We start from the raw sequence: 20,661 nt of genomic DNA, 5'->3' as shown, positions 1-20,661 counted from the left end.
AGCCTTACTAATGACGTCACTCATGAGAACTTTGATTTCAGAAATATGGTTTTATGAGTTTTTGGTGTTTTGTTTTAGTTTTCTTAGAAAACTCTTAAGATTATCGTGAAAAATACGTTTGGTTTTCATTCAAAAATTTTATGAACTATTTCAAAACAAATATTTTCTCAGCTCTCAAAGTCAATGCTAGGTGGATTCTATCCTATATTTTAGAAATGCGACCCAAAGTCGATTTCGCAAAACACAAGACGCGCAGGGGAAAATGTTCTCCCCAAATAGGTCGGGTCGGGTTTGCCGTCAGTTCGTGGTTCCTTCCTAGTTAGTCAGCTAGAGCCAAAGCCAGAGCGGAATACAACATTCAGTCGTCTGCATTCGGTCCCGGTGAAAAGACGAACATTACTCGGTCGGTAGTGTTCTCCCACATCCCGGTTTTTCCACTATGGCATAGATATAGGGAGGAGGAAAATTTTGTTGGTGAAATAACGCAGAGAGAAAGAGAGAGTGTGGAAAAAAGTGGCAACTTCCAACGGGAAATGGTTTACGCGCGTTGGGTGGAAAATTTGTGTCCCTCCGGGTGGAACAATTATCGAGCATAAATCGAAACAGGTTCGTTCCGATCGGGCGAGGAAAGTGAGTGTTTTTTTTTTTCAGTGCGAGTGTTTTTTCACAGTCTAAAAATTGCAAGAACCATCACCCAGAGGTGGAATATTTACACACGACCGCACACATTTTCCAGTTGCGGATTCCTGTTTCGTAAGATGTAGGTATTGGGTGGAAAATGGAGAACAAAAAATGACACTTTCGCTTTCCTCTCTCTCGTTCGCTTCCTATCTTTCTCTTCTGGCTGTCTGTCTGTCTGTCTCTCGGTGGGTGGTGCCCTGGTCGCTTGTTGTTGATGGAGGGATCGTCGTTGCTGTGTGAATTTGTGCATATTGTCAGAACATGGGAAGTCAGATGGAAAGGAATCAACTACAATAGCTAGCGAGGAACCATCATCGGGAATGGATCGTGCAAAGCGTGACGAAAAGGTGTTGGAAAAGTGCACATTCTATCACACGGTCAAGTAGAGTAGAGCGAGGAGCCATAGAGAAAAGTTTACACAACAAACAATCAACGACGAAAATGGAGAGAAAAACCGAAGACCGAAGGCAAAAAATACACATCCACACATCGACAGCACCGATTTGTATGCTAGTTGCTGCTAGTGTTTATGATGTTTTGTCGTTGTTTTTCTAGTAGTGCTTGTTTTTCCTTCGGGGGGAAAAGCGGTTGCAGCAGCGTGTACTACCTAATAGTGAAGCATCGCAGATCAGAAACAAGACACAAGAACAGCGCCCTATTCTACTATGTATGCAGGAATTGCTGGGTGTCATTTGTTTTGTCTATTCTAGGATTCTTTTGTCACTTTTTAGCACCGTTTTCTATGCCAAGGATTCGCGCACAGCAAATGTCAGTCAGAGTATCTTTGATATTTAATGATGGCACTACGAAGAAAGCATTTCTTTTGATATCAGGACTCAAGTATTTTAAAGTGGTTACAGCGATTTCATCCACAGATTCATAGATTTTTGTCTTTTGATCGTTGACAATCGTTAAGCCAACGTCCATGTTGATTGAAACATGAGGGCTTTAGATATTTAAGATTCTAAGAAATTGTTGACGTTTCAAATGATAAACCAATAAAAAAAATTCAGTAGAATAACACCTCGGGCTAATCTCATTCCACCATATTTCCTGTACCTACACGTAGTATTAGGATTCCTGTACCTACACGTAGTATTAGGATTCTAAAAAAATAAGACTGATTTAACTGAACAGTCAAAATCTAAGCTAAACCTGTCTATCAAAAACTGTCGCCTAGATTAGACTTTGTAGTTGTTTTTTCACCCTTCAGTATCGTAGCTCGTGTCACATCAAAGAGTGTGCCTCTACCCGGCGCTTGGTTAATGAACGAATGCAAGGTATAATTTGAACCTTTAACATTTAACCGGGTTATAAGCGCTGAACTTTAAAAGGACAGCCAGATTTATTTTTTATTTACATAGTATTCCGTCTCACGACATAACTTGACGAACATAATTCCTAAAATTCACTCGGTTCATAGCAACCGTTCTCCAATTTCTCGGGCACCCCACGTTCGCCAGATCACGCTCCACTTGGTCTAACCACCTCGCTCGTTGCGCCCCCGCTCGTCTTGTTCCTACCGGATTCGTAGCGAACACCTGTTTTGCAGGACAGTCGTCCGGCATTCTCGCAACATGTCCAGCCCAGCGTATCCGGCCAGCTTTCACCACCTTCTGGATACTGGGTTCGCCGTAGAGTCGCGCGAGCTCGTGGTTCATCCTTCGCCTCCACACTCCGTTCTCCTGTACGCCGCCAAAGATGGTTCTTAACACTCGTCGCTCGAATACTCCGAGTGTACGCAGGTCCTCCTCGAGCAATATCCATGTCTCGTGCCCGTAGAGAACAACCGGTCTAATAAGCGTCATATACAGGTTACACTTCGTACGAGGGCAAAGTCTTCTCGACCGCAGTTGCTTGTGGAGTCCATAGTAGGCACGACTTCCGCTGATAATTCGCCTCCGGATCTCACGGCTGGTGTCATTGTCTGCGGTCACCAGTGAGCCGAGATAGACAAAGTCTTCGACTATCTCCAGCTCGTCGCCGTCGATCATGACCTTGTTATTACTGGACAAGCGGGTTCGGTCGGTCTCGGATCCGCAGGCCAGCATGTACTTCGTCTTGGACGTATTAATCATCAACCCAATCCTTCCTGCTTCGCGTTTCAGTTTGCGGTAGATCTCCTCCACCGCCGCAGATGATCTGCCGACTATATCAATGTCATCGGCAAAGCAGATAAGTTGACTGGATCTGTTGAAAATCGTGCCCCGCATTTCGCCCACCGCTCGTCGAATAACACCTTCTAGCGCCACGTTGAACATCATGCAGGATAGACCATCACCTTGTCGAAGCCCCCTGCGCGATTCGAATGAACTCGACAATTCACCCGAAATCCGCACACAGCACTGCGTTCCATCCATCGTCGCCTTGATCAGTCTGATTAGCTTCCCGGAAAAGCCGTTCTCGTCCATGATTTTCCATAGCTCGTTACGGTCGATCGTGTCGTATGCGGCTTTGAAGTCGATGAATAGATGATGCGTAGGGACTTGGTGTTCACGGCATTTTTGGAGGATTTGCCGTAATGTGAATATCTGGTCCGTCGTAGACCGTCCCTCCATGAAGCCGGCCTGATGACTTCCCACGAATCTGTTTGCTTGTGGCGTGAGACGGCGGAGTAGGATTCGGGACAACACTTTGTAGGCGGCATTGAGGACAGTGATCGCTCGGTAGTTCTCACAGTCCAATTTGTCGCCCTTCTTGTAGATGGGGCATATTACCCCCTCCTTCCACTCCTCCGGTAGCTGTTCTATGTCCCAGATCCGGACTACCAACCGGTGTAGGCAATCGGCCAACCTGTCCGGGCCCATTTTGATGAGTTCAGCTGCGATGCCATCCTTCCCAGCCGACTTGTTTCTATTCAGCTGGCGAATGGCTTCCTTAACTTCACTCATCGTTGGGAGTGGCTCCTCTTCGTCGTTGGCTACGCCGGCGATGTACCTTCCCCCACCGTCTTGATCTCCTGCATGTGCGCCGTTCAGGTGTTCATCGAAGTGCTGCTTCCACCTTTTGATCACCTCACGATTGTCCGTCAGGATACCCCCGTCCTTATCCCGGCACATTTCGGCTTGCGGCACGAAGCCTTTGCGGGATGCGTTGAGTTTCTGATAGAACTTTCGTGTTTCTTGGGAACGATGCAGCTGCTCCAGCTCCTCGAGCTCTTCCTCCTCCAGGCGGCGCTTTTTCTCCTGGAAAAGTCGGACTCGCTGCCTCTTCCGCTGTCGGTGATTTTCCACATTTCGACGGGTGCCTCTTTGCACTACTGCCGCCCGCGCGGCATTCTCTTCGTCCATCACCCTCCTACACTCCTCGTCGAACCAGTCGTTCCGTCGAGATCGCTCCACATAACCGATGACGTTCTCCGCAGCACTGTTGATGGCTGTTTTGATGGTATCCCAACAGTCCTCGAGAGGGGCTTCGTCAAGCTCGCCCTCTGCCGGCAGCGCTGCTTCGACCGATTGCGCGTAGTCTGCCGCGACCTCAGGTTGCTTCAGTCGCGCGATATTTAACCGAGGCGGGCGCCGGTTTCGCGTGTTGTTCACTACGGAGAGTTTTGGGCGCATCTTCACCATCACCAGATAATGGTCCGACTCGATGTTGGCGCCCCGACAGGATCTGACGTCGATGATGTCCGAAAAGTGCCGGCTGTCGATCAAAACGTGGTCGATCTGTGATTGAGTTTGGTACGGTGATCTCCAGGTGTACTTGTGTGGGAGGCGGTGCTGAAAAAAGGTACTACGTACGGCCATTCGTTTGGAGGCGGCGAAATCAATGAGTCTGAGGCCGTTTTCGTTGGTCAGCTGGTGCGCGCTGAACCTTCCAATTGTCGGTTTAAATTCCTCCTCCTGGCCGACCTGAGCATTGAAATCCCCGATGACGATCTTGATATCATGTTTTGGGCAACGGTCGTATTCACGCTCCAGCTGCGCGTAGAATTCGTCTTTGTCGTCACCGGTACTTCCGAGGTGAGGGCTGTGCACGTTGATGATGCTGATGTTGAAGAACCGGCCTTTGATTCTCAACCGGCACATTCGTGAGTTGATCGGCCACCACCCGATCACGCGCTTTTGCATCTTTCCCATCACTATAAAAGCTGTTCCAAGCTCGTGTGTGTTGCCGCAGCTCTGGTAGATGGCACGACCATCTGGGTACGTTCGTACCGTGGAGCCCTTCCAGCATACCTCCTGCAGCGCTACGATGTCGAATTTGCGGCTCTTCAATTCGTTGGAGAGCACGTGGGTACTGCCCACAAAATTTAGAGATCGGCAGTTCCATGTTCCAAGTTTCCAATCGCTAGTCCCTTTTCGTCGCGTGGGTCTTTGCCGATTTCCATCCGAAATTTGTTGTTCGTTATTCGTTGCTTATGTTTTTAGTAGTCACAGGCTCGCAAGGCCCGCAGCTAACCCCACTATCTCGCAGGAGGACCGTCGTGATGTTGCTGTTTTGGGTCCCGAACACCACCAGGACGTTGTTGCACTCCGCACGCCGCCCCTAACATGGAGAACAGACGCGTACGAAGCCCCCTAACTCATTCTGCATGCGACCAAAGCATCCACCGGGGTTGGGTACCCGATCTCCGCTAAGGTTGCTCGCACCCCAGCTAGTACCACGGGGAGGTAGAGAATCGGAGTTGCAGACAAGAGGTGATATGACCACTACCCGAAGGTTGGGTGTATGGGGTCTCGAGTTGCACATTGTCTACTTCACTAGACCAGGACAGCCAGATGTTTCTGCCATCTACTTATTCTTGTTGAAAACCTTCGTGGAAGAGACTTATCATCAACATATACGATTGTTTTTCATAATCAAGAATATATTTGTTTTGAATAAACCTTAACCTTCCCCGGCCGTTCGGGTCAATATGACCCGAAGCGAACTTTAAAATCGTCATTACTCTTTTGAAAAAATCGGAAAAATATGAAATTTGGAACATATTACTAAAACCACGAGATACATAACCAATAGAAAAAGCAACTTCCGGTGACCACCGGAAATGCCACAACTAACAGGCAAGCCAAAAAAAAAAAGTTGCACATAAGCCGTTCGGGTCAATATGACCCGAGAGTTTGCGCGCGTTCCCCTGATGATATATGTTAATCAATCTTCATGATTTTACATTCATTATTTAGAAATTTATTCTTGTTTCTGAATCTATAAAATTTCAGTTGATATAACTTATCCGAACGTCTGGATTCTGCTCCGAATGGAAAAAACCCCCGAAAATAATGTCTTCTCAGAATTCCCATATCTTTGAATTGCTTTGACGTATTGAAATTATTTTATAAGTTTTGAAATTGTGAAAAATAAATCTTTTTAAACATATAGAAAATTTGAAGGTCATATGGAATTTTTGGTCGCTAGCGTGGATTTTCTGAAAAAAAGCTTCTTTTTTTAACTTTTGCTTTGCAGTGTTGTATCTCATTTTTAATTGAACCGATTTTCAAAATTCAAATTTTAGTATCATTTTGATAACATGATCATCATTTTCACTGAATACACATAGTATCTCAAATATTACTATTATTCGTAATACGAGAGTGAAAACAAGAAAAAAATCGTAGTTTTCGTACTCATTTTGTTATCGCGATTTCTTAAAATTTTTCATGAAACCTGCCCACTTTTTATATAACCAATGATAGATTTTAGTCTCTACAATCGAGTGATATTATTGTGAACAAGGAATTTTTGAAAGGGAAGAAGAAGCTCATAATTTCGATTTAAGAGTTTTTAAATTAGAAAAAAATAATTGTGAACAAAGAAATATGAATCGTGAATATTCAATTATTTATTCTAAAATTTTATTCATCATTCGGATTTGAAGTTCAGATTAGTAATCTGAAATATATTTTGCAAAATGAGGATTCTTAAAAAAATCTTAAAACATTTCTGAACTAGGTCTCTGTAACTTTGAAAAGCTGAAAAACAATCAAAATGATGAAGTCAATGACTTTAGCTATGAATTACGTAAAAATATTCATACGTATCAGCACAAACCACCCTACGTAACCATGCGGGCGATTTCTTCAGTCTGCTATAGGACGGCAAATTTCGAGAGCACGACCGGGAGAGCAAACGATTTTGTTCGATTTAAGCTCTCCCGGGGGGTTGTGCTTGCTTGCTACAAAACGTTTGAAAAACTGGTCGAATTCCGACATCTTTTAGTAAATTCGGAAAACGTTGCTACAATTGTTTGAAAAACCACATAAAAAGCAGTTGCTGCGAAGCGTTGCTAAGAAAAAATGTTACCTATTTTAAAAAGTGAGAATTTTATTTTCCGATAATTCCAAGATTGCGGCCTAAACTTCCATGGGACCCTAGAATTTTTATATATTTTTGAAAAGATTTATTTTTCACAATTTCAAAACATATAAAAAAAATTAATACACCAACATATACTGCAGATATAAGAATTTTAAAATGATGTCTTTTTTCGGAGGTTTTCTGTTCAAAGCATTATATAGGTCATCTGCTAAGTCAAATCGATTTAAGTTTTATATATTTAAAATCTTGAATAAATTACCTAAACAATGAATCTAAAGTCATATATATCGGTCAAGACCAGTGGAACGAAATCAATTTACTAGTCAAAACAAGCGAAAAATAATTTGTTCAAAATTTTGCGAACGGCTTAGGAAGGTTAATCATGATCATGAGCTTTTGTCGGAGTCAAAATACCTCAGAACTTGAAAGGGTTTTATCATAAACTTATTCAAAACAACCAAGTCTCGATGCATAAAATTAAACTTAGTGTAAATCCACCTTTTGCTAGATCGATTTCGAAAGTATGTATTCTGACTCATAAACAAATATAACTTGAAGGTTTTATCCGATCAAAAAACTCATTAAACATAATAAATAAATCAATATTTGACCTTCATGCGAAAAAATGTTTCTCTTCTAATTGTTATCAATCAATTTTAAAAAAATAAGTTATTAAATGAGGCTCACCATATTCAAAAGATTTTTGTTTCATTATTAGGGGAGTTGAGGGCATAATGGCCACTTTAAAGAAAACGCTCGTAAAACCATATTTAACACATATAATATGTAAGTTGCATCACTGGATCGTCTTCGGACACTTAAGAAATTCAATTCGTGTCCGGTTTGAAATTTTAAAAATTGAAAGTAATGTTGAAAAATGCATTTCAAAAACGTGTGCCAAAAGTTGAAAATCATTGACTATGTGTGGCAAGTTTAGAACCCTCTGAGGAATAATGAGCTTTGAGCAAGTAAGGTGTATAAAGGAACTAAAACTATACACATATTCATAAGTTATACTATCCTTGTACATATTCACACAAACAAATATTTTACCCACACATACATTATTGAATAAGCTGTAGGATTCTACGGCAGAGGGAACTAAATCTGCAAAAGCCAATGGGAATCTTTTTGCCTCTAGTTAACAAGTTTTTCAAAAACGAATTAACAATAGCTTAAGTGAAAAAAACAAAATTTGAATTGAAGCAAAACTTGATGATTTATGTGTACATCATGTTGTCAGTGTTTTTATTGTAGATCAAGATCCATCCTAAAAGCTTATTTCCTTGTACTCAAAAATTATTATATTTTCATCCTTTTGAAAAAGTAGGATTATAGAAAATATTCTAGCGTTTTTGAAGAGAAGACTACTTTTTTTCTCAAGAGAACTAAAGATGTGTTTCGCATAAAAAAATATTTGTGGAAATGCGTACTTTCGTTAAAAAGAGGAGTGCTCTTTTTGATTGGATGGTTAATTATGTCCTTAGCACCTCTACTCTAGAATAATGTTGCCAGAATTTGTTTTCGCACGTATGTATCTAGACCGGATAAATCCGGGCTATTCAAACTAAAATCCTGGCAAAATTCAGGCAGTTGAGTTCAACATTTTCAACCCAAAAACCTGGAAAATTTGGGCAAAACCTAAACATTATTGAATAAAATTCAAAAAGAAAAACACTGAAATATTATATTTCTATTAAAACACATCAGCAGAATTTTGAGCAGTATTTTCAGCTTCTAAAAAATCGTTCATGTCCGTTTTGACTAAACTTGTCCAGAAATTTTCGTTTTTGGTCACAAACAAAAATGTTGATAGATTAGTTCTTTTGTTCGTTTTAACCAAAAAAAAATTAAAAAAATCGGGAATTTGCCAAGCGTCCTCTAGAAGATTATTAAAATGATCAAAATATTGAGCTTTGAAAAGAGTTTCAAACATGTTTTGTAGCTGCTTTGAAAGGCATTTATAGAAGCATTTTTTAAATTGATGGAAAGATAGAAGATAAGTGGATGGAAAGATCATTTCTCGAGGAATTGGCTTGAGATCAAATTTCAGATGACTTTTTTTTTACTTTTTTCGACTCCTGTCGATTTCTCTATTCGTCTTCTATTCGTCCCGTACTTTTAATACCCACATACCTAAATTATTTTAGTTTTTTTTAACACCAACTTTAAAAATAAACCCTAAACTCTGATCCTGAAAATACAAATTCCAGGCTCTTTTAAGATTTATGGATTTTATAAGAACTACTAGCTGATTCCGTGCTAACTTCGTTTCGCTAGCAACTACTAAGAGCAAACGCACCAATAAGTGAGTATACGCGGCCCGGTTTTGCTCATTTCAGCGGACCGGTTTTGGGATACACACTCTTTCGCGCACCGGGCGGTAGCATAATTATTTTTAAATTTAGCATTGCACTGAGAAAACTTTTGAAGAAAATCTTAATCTTAAATTAATACGGACCGAGTAAATTTTCGGAGTCGTCCACCAAACGGCTCTTCTTAGTTACATGATCTTTTTTGGTCATAAAATACGATGCTTCGAGTTTGTTTATCTGAAATTGAGTGAGAAAGGAAAAAATGTTATCAAAATTCATAGGTAGAAAAAAGTCCTAAACAATATAAAATACAAAATAAATATAACTCACCATCAGAACCAGCAATTGCACTTTCTCGTTCAATTCCTGGATAAACCCGAAAAAATGTAACGAAATTGCGAATTCAACTGGTTATCCAAAAAAAAAATCCATCCACAATTTTAATCTCATACACATTTTTTCCTAAAATTATTATTATTATAATTTATTAGAGACCTTTATAACCACCCGGGTCATTCGGGTCTTTTCTTAAAATGGATATCAACAAACATCCACACGCTGCGACGTCGTTTGTTTATAGTTCAGCTTAAAACTTCAACTTCTTTTTCTATCCAACGTGCAGACTGAAATAGTTGCTTCTCCGAAAAACTGGGTCCCATTAGTTGCAAACTTATTGAGAGACCTCGTTTCGAAAGCCGAATAGGTAGGGACAGTAATGGAATGCCACCCATACGGTTGGATACAAAAATCCTGCACAGCGCATTGGTCTCGATTATTATTATTCCGAGAAAAATCCTCGAAGCTTCACTCAAGGTTGTGGGAGTCAGTAAAATGTTTACTACACGGAATGCACAATCAAAATTTTCAGAAAGCAATCGTCGGACTTGAAGGGCTTTTCGAAAATATTTCATGGAATTAGTTTTTGCGCAATAAAAAAAGTTTCCGCTTTCCGTTCGTTTGTTTAATTCTGCTTAAAACGATAGAATTTTTTCAGTGCATGTTTGATCTCGCCCCTTTCTAGTGAGCAAATTTGGTGATTTTGTCGGTCCCGACGGCAACGGCCCTATTTTGCTCACCTTCATACTAACCCCCGGTGCGGTATGGAAGTGATTAAACTCGTGAGCATTTTCACTTTGCTCGCGATTGCTGCGGATGCCCTAAAATGTGATAATGTAAGATGATGTTTTTCAAACAAAATAAAATTTCGATATTCCTTACATTGAATAAAAATACCTTTGCAGTAAGAGAATTTGTTATCATCATACGTTCCAGAAATTTGTACCCGTTAGAGTTCCTGGAGTGTGAATTTGACACTCCTGGCTAAAACTGTTATATTTCTCTTGTTTCTCCACCGATTTGTACAAAAAACTGAAAAACGGTTTTCAGTTTCCGTTATTCAAAGTGTAAAAGCATATCCGAAAAAAACAAACTTCAATAAAAAGACTGCAGATCAGCAACGAAATGCTCAAAACAAATTCACTTTGTGTCCAAGAAAGCTGAAGTTGAAAACTATACGTTGCGCATAAGGGTATACATTTTTGAAAATTTTTAAGATCATGACCACCAAATGTAAAAAAGTGGTGTAAAAATCGTCGCCAAAATTGGTTCAGTCCCATAGGAAAAAAATTGAAGAAGGGATTAGAAAGTTGACGTAATTTAGCACATTTTCGCATCTTTCGTAACTCAGAACGCCTTGCCCCCCATTCAAGATTGTCCTACAGAATCAATCTTGAACAGTACAAATACTAGTTTAAGACCAACGTTGTCAAGAAGTGACTGTTTTAAAAGTCTGACAATTTATTATCAAAATGTTCGAGGCCTGCGGACGAAGACCAACGATTTATACCTTGCCCTCTCTATCTGCGATTACGATGTTGTTATACTCACAGAAACATGGATTAATGAAAAGATTTTGAATCCGGAATAATCACACGATTTCACGATATATCGATGCGACCGGAGTCCGGTGTCAAGCCGATTTCAGCGAGGCGAAGGCGTATTAATTGATGTGAGAAAACATTTGAAAAGTGCGTCATGTACCGAGACATCTTTGTATGAAAGACACTGTTCATGCATCCAGCAGATGTGCGATAGTATTAAAAGTACTGAAAAAATGATCGTTGTAGGAGATTATAATCTACCTTTTTTGCGGTGGGAGTTCGATGAAGATACGAACAGTTTTCTACCTTTGAACGCATCATCCGAGCATGAGCAAGTCCTAATAGAAGCTGTGTTATCTTTTGGTATGCGACAAATAAACCATCTAGCAAATGAAAATTCTAGACTGCTCGATCTAGTTTTCATCAACAACGATGATTCGGCCGAGATTCTGGATCCACCGTTACCGCTCCTTTCAATCGATCGTCACCATAGACCGCTCGTCGTTCAACTCGTCACGGAAGTTGAGCTTCTCTCTGACGTTAATCATCGTGAATTCGACTATAATCGTTGTGACTTCGACGCTATGAACACTGCCATCTCGAGCATCGTTTGGAACGACCGTATAGCTACTGAGAGTTTCGATGGAGCAGTTTCCTCATTTTATTCCGAACTTTCTAACCTTATTGAAACCCACGTTCCATTAAAGAGACAAAACAGAACGAACAACAATCGACAACCATGGTGGAATCCTGCGCTGCGTAATTTGAGGAACCGTGTTCGTAGAGCCCGAAAAGGTTTTCTGAAGCATAAAGATGACACCAGGAAAAAAATTCTTCGCGACTTAGAAACTGAGTACAACGCCGTAAATAGCCAATGTTTCAGGAGTTACATCAGCAGAGTTGAAGAACAGATAAAAAGTGATCCAAAAAAGATCGTAAGAAATTGAACGGGGTTCCCAAACAGGTTCAGCTAGATGGAAATTTTGCAAAGTCTCCCCAAGAATCTACTAACTTGTTTGCTAATTTTTCGAAAAAGCTATGGGAACTTGTTCACCATGAATATTTGAACAGTTTGTCTGGTTATGAAATATTCATGCCAATGATGAATTTCTCGGAAAATGAGGTCTACATGAAATAACGTTCCATCGATTCATCCAAAAGAGCAGATCCAGACGATATTCAGCCTTCGCTGTTGAAGAGCTGTGCAATTTCACTTACCTTGCTCATCAGTTTGCTTTTCAATCGCTCTTTGAATGAAGGTACGTTTCCGTCACTATGGAAATCAGCTTACGTTACACCGATACACAAATCAGGAAACCTTCATAATATCGAGAACTTCAGGGGTATATCTATACTGAGTTGTATTCCGAAATTAATGGAAAGTTTGATGCACGAGAGAATTTATCAAAGTGTTCAACATGTTTTATCACCTGATCAACACGGTTTTGTAAAAAAACGATCAACTTTGGGTAACCTGATGTATTATGCTTCAACGTTGATAAATAAAATAGAGAAACGACAACAGATTGATGCAGTCTACATCCATTTCACAAAAGCGTTCGATAGAGTTCCGCATGAACTGTTAGTAGAGAAATTGAAGAAGATGGGTCTTCCTACTTGGCTCACAAAATGGATAACACCGTACTTAGTGAATAGAACAGGCGCCGTTGTGTCCGAAACTTTTCAGATATCCTCAGGTGTGCCACAAGGAAGTCATCTTGGCCCCTTATTGTTCGTTCTCTTTATAAACGACTTATGCTCTCTAATACACTCATCGAAACTGCTGTACGCTGACGACCTGAAAATATTCAGAACGATAACATGTCCTTTAGACTGCTATGTTCTTCAAAACGATATCGACACTTTGTTGAAATGGTGCAACACAAACGGAATGCAAGCAAATGCAGGGAAATGCAATATTGTGTCATTTACTAGAGCACGAAATCCAATCTTATTCGACTATAGAATGGATCAAACTACGCTTCAACGGAAGAGCGAGATAAAGGATTTAGGAGTCGTTTTTGACTGTAAGCTGAAGTTCACAACGCACATTGGAGCGATCACAACAAAGGCGTTCGCTACTCTAGGATTGATAAGTCGTAATACGAAAGATTTTATGAATATCTACTGTTTGAAAACGCTGTTCAATGCTCTTGTCCGACCGTGTTAGAATACTGTGTTCAAGTCTGGGCCCCCTACCATGACGTCCATGCTAACCGCATCGAGCGAGTCCAAGAAAGCATTTTACGTTACGCACTTCGAACGCTACGTTGGAACGATCCTGTCAACTTACCGCCATACGAGCAGCGGTGCAGGCTCATTGGACTGCCGACACTCGCTGAAAGGAGAATTCTTCTATGTACAACGTTTGTTCATTTATGATCTTCTGATGAGCAACATAGATAGCAGGGAGTTGCTCGAAAAACTACAGATCAGTGCGCCGTCTAGAACATTACGCCATTACTATTTCCTAAGACTCCCAACTCATCGTACACAATATGGCCCTAATAACCCTCTGGAAAATTCATGTCGGCATTTTAATAATGTTTACCACCTTTACAACTTTAATTTAAGCAAGTGTTCCTCTAGGTTAAGGATTAGTTAATACATAAGTACACATCTGTGCGACATAGTCGAAGGTGAAACAATAATAATAATAATAAAATACGCAACACATATTTTTTTACAATTTTTCAAAAGTATCTCTTTTAACTTTTTTTTTTTCAAATTACATTTTTTTGATTTTCTTACACTTAAATTCGTCTTTGCTCTGGATTTTAAGTATTTCAACGCAAGATTTCCGCAATACATTCAATTCATCAGAAATGCAACTTCATCGAGAGAATCGGGAAATCTGAGTATCCTTTTCCCGGAAATTTCCAGGTTACCGGAAAAAAGTGAAAAACGGTATTCTTACCCTCTACGAAAAACAATGAACCAAACATATTTATATTAATGAAATTTGTATTCGTTTCACCCTGATTCAGTATTATTAACAATTTACTATATTTTTCAACATTCGAGGAAGTATGACCTTAATGGGTTAAATACCTATAAAAAATGAAAAAAAATCCAACCATTCAAATATTAAAACTATTGATTTTAATTTTTTTTACATAAACTTCTTAAAGGGAAAAACGTATTTCCACCGAACAAATTTTAACTTCTTTCATAATTCATTCTGTAACTGGTTTAACAAATAATGGTTTAGTTATAAGATCATTGTTCGAAAAAAGTGCAGTATGTTATCAGTTTACTTATAAAAATGAAAATCCAAAAAATAAAAAACAAATTGTATGAATACATCAACCTTCAAAAGTGACTGCTACTTGCTGCAAAAAATTTACTAAATAGGGGAAAATTTTTCATTAATGATAAAAGTTGTTTGGATAGACTTTAGGCTTTCCATTAAATCTCGTGAATTCTCAGATAACTGCCCATTTGTTACAAATAGTGTAATTTTTTGGCTGATAATTTTGACGGAATCGGAAATGTTTGAAACAATAAGTTGTTTTTCAATTTTAACACTAAATTTCCAGACGAACAAAAACATTTGTTTTATTTTACCGTTTACACCATATTTAGAAAAATTAAATATTAAATACTTATCCATATACTAAGGTAGAACAATCATTTCCTTGCAGAATCTAACCCATTTTTTCAATAAAGGTCATGTAAATATCGGGAAAGAAAACTGAGCAAATGTGTATAAGTTTTGGTTTTATGATTTACAAGGATGTGCAATATAAGATTTAAAAGTCGCTATGGGGCCAAAAATTCTACCATGGATGAAAAAAGTTATGAATTGTATTAGTTTTAGAAAATTATGTACATATGTGTCTAATTATCTATGTCATCAGCTGCAGGTTTAGCTCTATTCTGTAAATTCGGGAATTCGGGATTCGGGAATGGACAGTAGACTGTCCAAAATTTGTACGAGAAATTTCAAGCTTGTGAAATGTTATGCGCTGCAGGTTTAAATTGATCCTAGGCCTAGTTATTGACCACATCTGCATCAGCCGAAAATGGAGAAGGAGCCTTCTTGATGTTCGCAACAAACGAAGCGCAGACATTGCATCTGACCATCACCTCGTCCTTGGCGAGATACGACTGAGAGTTGCGCGTGTCCAACGGCGCGAGGAGAAAGTCGGGTGTCGATACGACGTCCGCCGGTTGGAGAATCCAGAGGTGAAAAGGGCATACGTTGAACAGCTAGAATCCCGAGCCTCGGAACTGCTGACAGACGGAACAGTCGAAGAACAGTGGTGTGAAATCAAGAATGCCTTTATCACGACGAGCCATGGTACTCTCGGTAAAGTTTGTGGAAGAAGGAGTGAATGGATGTCGGATGAAACTTGGAGGATGGTCGATGATCGGAGAAAGGCGAAAGTCGGAATTATGCAGGCATGTACCGGGTCAGCCAAAGCAGCCGCCCGCTTACGATATGCGGAGCTGGAAAAGGCAGTTAAACGAGCTTGTAGACGAGACAAGAGAGCCTGGACAAACTCCCTAGCCGAAGAGGGAGAAAGAGCCGCCGCCAATGGAGATATCCGATTACTTTATGACATTTCTCGCCGCCTCAGTGGTGCAAGGACTAATGCAAGAATGCCGCTAAAAGACCGAGCCGGTCAGTTATTGACCGATCGAACAGATCAGCTCAAACGATGGACTGAGCACTTCGAACAACTCTTCCGAGTCACGAATAGCGATGGCCAACAGAACCCGCAGCTCGAAGCGCCAACAGTGAGTCGCATAAATGGCGTCAACTCGGAAGCGCCCTCGCTGGCTGAAATAGAAGCGGCAATCAAAAACATGAAATCCAACAAAGCACCTGGGATCGATTGCATCCCTGCTGAAATGCTGAAAGCCGACCCTGCCCTGTCAGCACAAATGTTGCACCGTCTTTTCGCTGACATCTGGGATACTGCAACATTCCCGGCCGACTGGATGCAGGGTATCCTCGTAAAGGTCCCGAAGAAAGGAGACCTGCGGTAACTGGCGAGGCATAACGTAGATCTGTACAACCCTCAAAGTACTCTGCAAGGTGATCCTGAACAGGATCCAGGAGAAAATCGACGCTACACTCCGACGGCAACAAGCTGGATTCCGATCCGGACGATCATGTGTGGACCATATCACAACGCTACGAATCATACTGGAACAAATCAACGAATTCGAGGACTCTCTTCTGCTGGTGTTCGTTGATTTCGAAAAAGCATTCGACCGACTTAACCATGAAAACATCTGGGCGGCTCTAAGGCGACGAGGGGTCCCAGAGAAACTAGTCCATCTCATCGAAGCACAATACGCGGCATTTTCGTGCAAGGTCTTGCACGACGGTGTCTTGTCCGAACCAATCCCGGTAACTGCTGGAGTGAGACAAGGATGTAGTCTATCACCGCTACTTTTTCTAATCGTAATGGATGAGATTCTGATTGGATCGATTGACTGTGCACCGAACCGAGGATTGCCGTGGAATCCTTCAACAATGGAGCAACTGAACGACCTTGACCTGGCTGACGATATTGTTTTGCTCGCCCAAACACAACCAGATATGCAGAGCAAACTCGACGACCTCACCGAAAGTTCCAAGGCAGCAGGTCTCAAAGTCAATGTCGGGAAGACCAAGTCGATGGAGATCAACACAGGAAATCCCTCCAGTTTCATGGTAGCTGGGCAACAAGTTGAGAAAGTGGAGTGCTTCCAGTATCTTGGTAGCCAGATTACGCCTGATGGTGGTACCAGAAAAGACATCGAAACCCGGATCAGAAAGGCCCGATTTGCGTTTGCGAGTCTCCGAAACATCTGGCGGTCACGCCAGATCTCTCTACGAACGAAAATCCGAATCTTCAACTCAAACGTCAAATCCGTATTGCTGTACGGGTGCGAAACTTGGTGCACATATGCGGTGACGACGCGAAAACTGCAAGTATTTGTAAACCGCTGCCTGCGGAATATCATCCGCGCTTGGTGGCCTGGCAACTGGATCTCGAATGAGGAACTACATCGCCGGTGTCATCAAAGGCCGCTAGAAATCGAGATTCGGGAACGTACATAAGTGGAGATGGATTGGGCACACGCTGCGAAAAGATGAAAACGAGATTTGCAGAGAGGCGCTAGATTGGAATCCAGAAGGGCATCGAAGAAGAGGCAGACCCAGAAACTCGTGGCGGCGAAGCCTAGCCGCTGAAATCCGAACTGTCGACGAGAATCTTGACTGGGACCAAGTGAAGACGCTGGCTCCGGATCGTCAACAGTGGAGGTCTTTTACCACGGCCCTATGCACCGGAGGATCGGCGCGGGATCATTAAGTAAGTAAGTAAGTAGGCCTAGTACAAGGTTTCATGCCAAATTTGGGCCAGATCGGATCACGAGAAAAGGTCGCTCAACGAGCCTAAAGTTTGTATAGGATTTTGAGATATTTTGTTCGGGAGGAACATGAAAATTCAGTGTTTCATGAATAACTGTGGTCCCCTTCGGCCGATTTCTTATGAAAACGGGTTTTCTTCAAGCCTAAAACTATGACAAATATTTCATCCGAAGACTGCATTTCGATTTGACTTATGGTAAAAAAAAGTATTTAAACCATTTAAAAGGTAAATTAAAAGTTAAATGAAACCGTTTTCAAAAGAAATCGGCCAAAGAGGATCAAAGTTATTCATGAAAAACTGGATTTTCGTGTTCCTCCCGAACATAATGTCCCGAAATCCCATACAAACTTTAGGTTCGTTGAGCGACCCCTTCCCGTGATCGGATCTGGCCCAATTTTGACATGAGACCTTGTACTAGGCCTAGGATCAATTTAAACCGGCAGCCCATAACTTTTTCAAATGTTGGGTCATTTGGGGCACGCTAATGGACACTCTAAAATCAATTTTTATTCCAATTGCTTGTTTTGGATTGGAATAGATTTTTTAGAAGAAAACTTTGTAATTCTCTTCTGTGTAACATGAAACATTCAATAACTTTTACCACGCCCACATTTTAGTGATTCGGAAAATTTAATTAGGAAAGTCAATTACCGAACGAAATAAATAGGAGCTCAGTTGAGTGAAACTGCACTAGGTCAAATACAAGACTATTTCTGCTATTTCAATTCTAGTAAATACAATGCAGCATTGAGCTTGTGAGATTGTTCAAATGTAAAATTCAATTGTTTCTAAAGTTGAACGGGAAATTTTCTACCATATGACATAATTTCCGGTTCGATAGTTACGAACTGACGAACACGATATGAAACCATCCATTCGCGGAAATGTGGAAGTGAAAGACAGTTATTATTCAATTCGTTTCGATAGATGGAACTGTCGACTTGAATTCAACTAGAAGTCTATTTCTCCTGTTGAAAGTTTTGATGTTTTGTAGTTGAAGAGATTTAAATTTTTATTATTTTTATTGATATTTCGCTCTTTCTTCCAACACATACAATGTAGATTATCACTGTAATCTATGATATTACGATACTTCCTTGTAATCCGTTTCAGTGGAAAATTCACAGCTCTACCCTTGAAAGCCTAGAGCTGGAAAAGTCAATTTCAAATAGACGCTCACCTTTCCTCGAGGAAAGCTTTTCAATAGAGATCTAAGCTTGAAGCAGGCAAAAGCAATCCCGTGGAAGTTGAGTTGATTGAATGTCCATCATTTTCACACTTCCGTGTATGGGCATTGGATATTCCATTTCTCTGTCATTCCTTTTCGGCCGGTTAGATTGTAACAATCGGGCCGGAAATTGTGACATCGATTGGAAATTTCCCGCTCAATTCGCGAAACAATTGAATTTTCCATTTTCGATTACCCACCTGATCCTCGATGGCGCATTGTATTGTTTTTCTCTATCATTGGAGACCGGCTTGTATGGATTTGTTATTTTCCCCGGTTTTTTCTCAATTGTTGATTCGTAATCTATTTTCCGACTGACATATGTTTGATGATTCTTAGAAATTTGAGCAGATGCAGGTGTTCAAAGTATTTTCGTATTCCTAGAAAACCTCGATAATATTGCATTGGAAAAATTTCAATAGAGAAAATAGACATTTTATTTCATCGAATTGAGAAAAAAATGTGCGATGTCTTGTTACAGACGCTTCATAAATAAGTTCAATAAATGCAGACATTGGCCGAATATCACCTTTCGGTACATCTCTAGTTTCAAAATTATAACTTCACCTTCCAAATATTAATAAAACTTGTGAAAGTTTTATAAATTTTGATTTAGAACAACCACTTTGAAATAAAAACTGCAACTTGTGTATCGAATAGCTAAGAAAGATGATTTAGTTGATTTTCTAAAATGTTTTTTTTTCTATTCTGTAAACCTGATTTAAAATTTGTGATTCAAGCATTGTTTTCAAACTGAAATTTACGGTGAAAGGTGAGGTGAGAATATAATTTTATTTGTAAAACATTAAAACTGGCTGCGCACAGTTTGCAGAAGAGATAAGGGCATAACGAGCACCTGGGACAATAAGCACTTCTCTTTTCCACGAAAGTACGATTTTTTTCAAATAAATGTTTATGATGAACAGTTTTGTAATTCCTATAGTTTAAATGTACAAAAAAATTCCTATAGTATTAATTTTCCAGCAAAAATGAAATTTCCTCATCACCTTTACAGAAATATTTGAAAAAAAAAGCCAACAAGGTTCTCAAGTGACGAAAATATTATAATTTTTGAGCACCGGAAAATAAGTGATCGTGAAATCATCTTGTTCTATAAAGCATGCAATGGATGCGACATTCTGTATACATTGTTCCTCAATTCTCCCCATCATTAAATTTTTGATTTTTCACTATAATCAACTTTAAATCGAGTTTTTATTTTAACATGATGACTCGGGGCGTATAGAGCGCCATTGATCGGGCACGATGAGCATTTTCTTTCGTAGAATCTAGCAGCGAATTCAACTCGATGAAGTCAACTCAATTATAGACAGCTTGACTAATTTACATCTGAAGATTTAGCGTATTGGTAAGGTGTCGGAAAAGTAATCAAAAAACTTGGTGAAGCTTTTACTCATGCAACGGTATACAATTTACCACGGTGATCGGCAGCTTAAGCTATATTTTGGCTTTCAGAAAATAAACACAGAAAATCGAAATAATTTTGATTCTTAACTAATTGAAACTTTTTTAGTTCATGATATTGAGGATATTTTTCATCTCAAACTGTTAAACAGATTATAATAGATCACCTACGTAAAGACATTTATAAATATTTAATGATGTCTTTTTTAATTGTTTGAGGTTAAAATAAAAAAAGTCCTATTTTTTATTTTTGTGTTTAAGTTGTCGTTCAAGTTTGTTCCATGGAAGGTATATTAAAAGTCCTAGAAAATATCTAATCACATCAAAACGTTCCTTGAATATATTGAAGAATCGAATTCTGAATAAAAAAAATTGTTGGCGCTGACTTGAAAATTGAAAAAAATTTCAGCATTTTTGGTATTTGAACCACTGTGATGAGGGACAAAAACACTAGTGTTGAAATGTTTTTGAGTAGTTTTTTTTCTATCATCCTGAAGCTTCGA

General features: G+C 39.9%; 1 protein-coding gene across 3 annotated transcripts in view; it reads left to right on the top strand.

Moving 5' to 3' along the window:
- The first annotated feature begins 348 nt into the window (after window positions 1-348).
- LOC129754742 (WSCD family member AAEL009094) overlaps window positions 349-20,661 on the top strand; it is a 140,799-nt gene continuing 120,486 nt past the window's right edge. Inside the window, exon 1 of one of the 3 annotated variants that reach the window (XM_055750959.1) lies at window positions 349-606. The gene's annotated coding sequence lies outside the window, so the exon portion shown is untranslated. Of the gene's footprint in view, window positions 761-20,661 lie in introns of all 3 variants that reach the window. The other 2 variants (XM_055750958.1, XM_055750957.1) reach the window with 2 other exon arrangements.

Source organism: Uranotaenia lowii, chromosome 3 (assembly GCF_029784155.1).
Source record: "Uranotaenia lowii strain MFRU-FL chromosome 3, ASM2978415v1, whole genome shotgun sequence".
Classification (NCBI taxonomy): domain Eukaryota; kingdom Metazoa; phylum Arthropoda; class Insecta; order Diptera; family Culicidae; genus Uranotaenia; species Uranotaenia lowii.
This window is presented reverse-complemented; position numbering and strand designations above follow the sequence as displayed.